The following is a 7,124-nucleotide window of genomic DNA, read 5'->3' on the forward strand; positions in this document are numbered from 1 at the left end:
ATATATATGTATCAGTTGGAGAGTCCAGACAGCCAAGCATCATCTACATAGCTTTACCTATCCTACATTTGTGCGTACCTTACTAAGGGATCTATTTACTAAGCCTTGGATGGAGATAACATGGACAGAGATAAAGTACCGGCCAATCAGCTCCTTACTGCCATGCCACAGGCTGGGTTTGAGAAATGACAATTAGGAGCTGGTTGGCTGGGACTTTATCTCTTTCCACTTTATCTCCATCCAAGGCTTTAGTAAATGGACCCTAACCCTCTTAGCGGTGTATTACTTGTGAGACATGACCAGATGTGAATACTTTTACATCTTTTGTAGCACAGACTTTCTTAAAAAAAAAAAAATAGAATAAAAACAAACGTGAGGCCTCGAGATGCATATTTTTGTTCTTGGCTTGATATCTATTAGACCTTCAATAAATTCTCTTTAGTCAGTAGAATAATATTATTAAATATCAGTAACTATGGAAACGATCCTGGAATACTTTCATTTTTCCTATTTTTGATGATAAAAACTAAAGACTTTTTTTTCCATTTAGACGATAAGCAAAGTCCTATCTGCCCCAGATGCAAACCCTAATAAAATGAATATGAGTAGACATAGCGATTTAACAACACAGATGCATCACAAAAGGTGAAGTTTGATCCAGTCACGAGGGGGTAAAAAGTCTTCAGCCATCAGGTAGTTTAAGTAGAGATGAGCGCCGGAAATTTTTCGGGTTTTGTGTTTTGGTTTTGGGTTCGGTTCCGCGGCCGTGTTTTGGGTTCGACCGCGTTTTGGCAAAACCTCACCGAATTTTTTTTGTCGGATTCGGGTGTGTTTTGGATTCGGGTGTTTTTTTCAAAAAACCCTAAAAAACAGCTTAAATCATAGAATTTGGGGGTAATTTTGATCCCAAAGTATTATTAACCTCAAAAAACATAATTTACACTCATTTTCAGCCTATTCTGAACACATCACACCTCACAATATTATTTTTAGTCCTAAAATTTGCACCGAGGTCGCTGTGTGAGTAAGATAAGCGACCCTAGTGGCCGACACAAACACCGGGCCCATCTAGGAGTGGCACTGCAGTGTCACGCAGGATGTCCCTTCCAAAAAACCCTCCCCAAACAGCACATGACGCAAAGAAAAAAAGAGGCGCAATGAGGTAGCTGTGTGAGTAAGATTAGCGACCCTAGTGGCCGACACAAACACCGGGCCCATCTAGGAGTGGCACTGCAGTGTCACGCAGGATGTCCCTTCCAAAAAACCCTCCCCAAACAGCACATGACGCAAAGAAAAAAAGAGGCGCAATGAGGTAGCTGACTGTGTGAGAAAGATAAGCGACCCTAGTGGCCGACACAAACACCGGGCCCATCTAGGAGTGGCACTGCAGTGTCACGCAGGATGTCCCTTCCAAAAAACCCTCCCCAAACAGCACATGACGCAAAGAAAAAAAGAGGCGCAATGAGGTAGCTGACTGTGTGAGAAAGATAAGCGACCCTAGTGGCCGACACAAACACCGGGCCCATCTAGGAGTGGCACTGCAGTGTCACGCAGGATGTCCCTTCCAAAAAACCCTCCCCAAACAGCACATGACGCAAAGAAAAAAAGAGGCGCAATGAGGTAGCTGTGTGAGTAAGATTAGCGACCCTAGTGGCCGACACAAACACCGGGCCCATCTAGGAGTGGCACTGCAGTGTCACGCAGGATGTCCCTTCCAAAAAACCCTCCCCAAACAGCACATGACGCAAAGAAAAAAAGAGGCGCAATGAGGTAGCTGACTGTGTGAGAAAGATAAGCGACCCTAGTGGCCGACACAAACACCGGGCCCATCTAGGAGTGGCACTGCAGTGTCACGCAGGATGTCCCTTCCAAAAAACCCTCCCCAAACAGCACATGACGCAAAGAAAAAAAGAGGCGCAATGAGGTAGCTGTGTGAGAAAGATAAGCGACCCTAGTGGCCGACACAAACACCGGGCCCATCTAGGAGTGGCACTGCAGTGTCACGCAGGATGTCCCTTCCAAAAAACCCTCCCCAAACAGCACATGACGCAAAGAAAAATAAAAGAAAAAAGAGGTGCAAGATGGAATTGTCCTTGGGCCCTTCCCACCCACCCTTATGTTGTATAAACAAAACAGGACATGCACACTTTAACCAACCCATCATTTCAGTGACAGGGTCTGCCACACGACTGTGACTGAAATGACGGGTTGGTTTGGACCCCCACCAAAAAAGAAGCAATTAATCTCTCCTTGCACAAACTGGCTCTACAGAGGCAAGATGTCCACCTCATCATCATCCTCCGATATATCACCGTGTACATCCCCCTCCTCACAGATTATCAATTCGTCCCCACTGGAATCCACCATGTCAGCTCCCTGTGTACTTTGTGGAGGCAATTGCTGCTGGTCAATGTCTCCGCGGAGGAATTGATTATAATTCATTTTAATGAACATCATCTTCTCCACATTTTCTGGATGTAACCTCGTACGCCGATTGCTGACAAGGTGAGCGGCGGCACTAAACACTCTTTCGGAGTACACACTTGTGGGAGGGCAACTTAGGTAGAATAAAGCCAGTTTGTGCAAGGGCCTCCAAATTGCCTCTTTTTCCTGCCAGTATAAGTACGGACTGTGTGACGTGCCTACTTGGATGCGGTCACTCATATAATCCTCCACCATTCTATCAATGGTGATAGAATCATATGCAGTGACAGTAGACGACATGTCCGTAATGGTTGTCAGGTCCTTCAGTCCGGACCAGATGTCAGCATCAGCAGTCGCTCCAGACTGCCCTGCATCACCGCCAGCGGGTGGGCTCGGAATTCTGAGCCTTTTCCTCGCACCCCCAGTTGCGGGAGAATGTGAAGGAGGAGATGTTGACAGGTCGCGTTCCGCTTGACTTGACAATTTTCTCACCAGCAGGTCTTTGAAACCCAGCAGACTTGTGTGCGCCGGAAAGAGAGATCCAAGGTAGGTTTTAAATCTAGGATCGAGCACGGTGGCCAAAATGTAGTGCTCTGATTTCAACAGATTGACCACCCGTGAATCCTTGTTAAGCGAATTAAGGGCTCCATCCACAAGTCCCACATGCCTAGCGGAATCGCTCTGTCTTAGCTCCTCCTTCAATGTCTCCAGCTTCTTCTGCAAAAGCCTGATGAGGGGAATGACCTGACTCAGGCTGGCAGTGTCTGAACTGACTTCACGTGTGGCAAGTTCAAAAGGTTGCAGAACCTTGCACAACGTTGAAATCATTCTCCACTGCGCTTGAGACAGGTGCATTCCACCTCCTATATCGTGGTCAGTTGTATAGGCTTGAATGGCCTTTTGCTGCTCCTCCAACCTCTGAAGCATATAGAGGGTTGAATTCCACCTCGTTACCACCTCCTGCTTCAGATGATGGCAGGGCAGGTTCAGGCGTTTTTGGTGGTGCTCCAGTCTTCTGTACGTGCTGCCTGTACGCCGAAAGTGTCCCGCAATTTTTCTGGCCACCGACAGCATCTCTTGCACGCCCCTGTCGTTTTTTAAAAAATTCTGCACCACCAAATTCAAGGTATGTGCAAAACATGGGACGTGCTGGAATTTGCCCAGATGTAATGCACGCACAATATTGCTGGCGTTGTCCGATGCCACAAATCCACAGGAGAGTCCAATTGGGGTAAGCCATTCCGCGATGATCTTCCTCAGTTGCCGTAAGAGGTTTTCAGCTGTGTGCGTATTCTGGAAACCGGTGATACAAAGCGTAGCCTGCCTAGGAACGAGTTGGCGTTTGCGAGATGCTGCTACTGGTGCCGCCGCTGCTGTTCTTGCGGCGGGAGTCCATACATCTACCCAGTGGGCTGTCACAGTCATATAGTCCTGACCCTGCCCTGCTCCACTTGTCCACATGTCCGTGGTTAAGTGGACATTGGGTACAGCTGCATTTTTTAGGACACTGGTGACTCTTTTTCTGAGGTCTGTGTACATTTTCGGTATCGCAACCCTAGAGAAATGGAACCTAGATGGTATTTGGTACCGGGGACACAGTACCTCCAACAAGTCTTTAGTTGGCTCTGCAGTAATGATGGATACCGGAACCACGTTTCTCACCACCCAGGATGTCAAGGCCTCAGTTATCCGCTTTGCAGTAGGATGACTGCTGTGATATTTAATCTTCCTCGCAAATGACTGTTGGACAGTCAATTGCTTGGTGGAAGTAGTAAAAGTGGTCTTACGACTTCCTCTCTGGGATGACCATCGACTCCCAGCAGCAACAACAGCAGCGCCAGCAGCAGTAGGCGTTACACGCAAGGATGCATCGGAGGAATCCCAGGCAGGAGAGGAATCGTCAGAATTGCCAGTGACATGGCCTGCAGGACTATTGGCATTCCTGGGGAAGGAGGAAATTGACACTGAGGGAGTTGGTGGGGTGGTTTGCGTGAGCTTGGTTACAAGAGGAAGGGATTTACTGGTCAGTGGAGTGCTTCCGCTGTCACCCAAAGTTTTTGAACTTGTCACTGACTTATTATGAATGCGCTGCAGGTGACGTATAAGGGAGGATGTTCCGAGGTGGTTAACGTCCTTACCCCTACTTATTACAGCTTGACAAAGGGAACACACGGCTTGACACCTGTTGTCCGCATTTCTGGTGAAATACCTCCACACCGAAGAGCTGATTTTTTTGGTATTTTCACCTGGCATGTCAACGGCCATATTCGTCCCACGGACAACAGGTGTCTCCCCGGGTGCCTGACTTAAACAAACCACCTCACCATCAGAATCCTCCTTGTCAATTTCCTCCCCAGCGCCAGCAACACCCATATCCTCCTCATCCTGGTGGACTTCAACACTGACATCTTCAATCTCACTATCAGGAACTGGACTGCGGGTGCTCCTTCCAGCACTTGCAGGGGGCGTGCAAATGGTGGAAGGCGCATGCTCTTCACATCCAGTGTTGGGAAGGTCAGGCATCGCAACCGACACAATTGGACTCTCCTTGTGGATTTGGGATTTCGAAGAACGCACAGTTCTTTGCTGTGCTTTTGCCAGCTTGAGTCGTTTCATTTTTCTAGCGAGAGGCTGAGTGCTTCCATCCTCATGTGAAGCTGAACCACTAGCCATGAACATAGGCCAGGGCCTCAGCCGTTCCTTGCCACTCCGTGTGGTAAATGGCATATTGGCAAGTTTACGCTTCTCCTCCGACAATTTTAGTTTAGGTTTTGGAGTCCTTTTTTTTCTGATATTTGGTGTTTTGGATTTGACATGCTCTGTACTATGACATTGGGCATCGGCCTTGGCAGACGACGTTGCTGGCATTTCATCGTCTCGGCCATGACTAGTGGCAGCAGCTTCAGCACGAGGTGGAAGTGGATCTTGATCTTTCCCTAATTTTGGAACCTCAACTTTTTTGTTCTCCATATTTTATAGGCAGAACTAAAAGGCACCTCAGGTAAACAATGGAGATGGATGGATTGGATACTAGTATACAATTATGGACGGACTGCCACAGTTAGGTGGTATAAAAAAACCACGGTTAGGTGGTATATATTATAATAATAATACAATTATGGATGGACGGACTGCCTGCCGACTGCCGACACAGAGGTAGCCACAGCCGTGAACTACCGCACTGTACACTGGTTGATAAAGAGATAGTAGTATACTCGTAACAACTAGTATGACACTATGACGACGGTATAAAGAAAGAAAAAAAAATACCACAGTTAGGTGGTATATATTATAATAATAATACAATTATGGATGGACGGACTGCCTGCCGACTGCCGACACAGAGGTAGCCACAGCCGTGAACTACCGCACTGTACACTGGTTGATAAAGAGATAGTAGTATACTCGTAACAACTAGTATGACACTATGACGACGGTATAAAGAATGAAAAAAAAACCACGGTTAGGTGGTATATATTATAATAATAATACAATTATGGATGGACGGACTGCCTGCCGACTGCCGACACAGAGGTAGCCACAGCCGTGAACTACCGCACTGTACACAGGTTGATAAAGAGATAGTAGTATACTCGTAACAACTAGTATGACACTATGACGACGGTATAAAGAAAGAAAAAAAAATACCACAGTTAGGTGGTATATATTATAATAATAATACAATTATGGATGGACGGACTGCCTGCCGACTGCCGACACAGAGGTAGCCACAGCCGTGAACTACCGCACTGTACACTGGTTGATAAAGAGATAGTAGTATACTCGTAACAACTAGTATGACACTATGACGACGGTATAAAGAATGAAAAAAAAACCACGGTTAGGTGGTATATATTATAATAATAATACAATTATGGATGGACGGACTGCCTGCCGACTGCCGACACAGAGGTAGCCACAGCCGTGAACTACCGCACTGTACACTGGTTGATAAAGAGATAGTAGTATACTCGTAACAACTAGTATGACACTATGACGACGGTATAAAGAAAGAAAAAAAAATACCACAGTTAGGTGGTATATATTATAATAATAATACAATTATGGATGGACGGACTGCCTGCCGACTGCCGACACAGAGGTAGCCACAGCCGTGAACTACCGCACTGTACACTGGTTGATAAAGAGATAGTAGTATACTCGTAACAACTAGTATGACACTATGACGACGGTATAAAGAATGAAAAAAAAACCACGGTTAGGTGGTATATATTATAATAATAATACAATTATGGATGGACGGACTGCCTGCCGACTGCCGACACAGAGGTAGCCACAGCCGTGAACTACCGCACTGTACACTGGTTGATAAAGAGATAGTAGTATACTCGTAACAACTAGTATGACACTATGACGACGGTATAAAGAAAGAAAAAAAAATACCACAGTTAGGTGGTATATATTATAATAATAATACAATTATGGATGGACGGACTGCCTGCCGACTGCCGACACAGAGGTAGCCACAGCCGTGAACTACCGCACTGTACACTGGTTGATAAAGAGATAGTAGTATACTCGTAACAACTAGTATGACACTATGACGACGGTATAAAGAATGAAAAAAAAACCACGGTTAGGTGGTATATATTATAATAATAATACAATTATGGATGGACGGACTGCCTGCCGACTGCCGACACAGAGGTAGCCACAGCCGTGAACTACCGCACTGTACA

The sequence above is a fragment of the Pseudophryne corroboree genome, chromosome 2 (assembly GCF_028390025.1).
Source record: "Pseudophryne corroboree isolate aPseCor3 chromosome 2, aPseCor3.hap2, whole genome shotgun sequence".
NCBI classification, from domain to species: Eukaryota; Metazoa; Chordata; class Amphibia; order Anura; family Myobatrachidae; genus Pseudophryne; species Pseudophryne corroboree.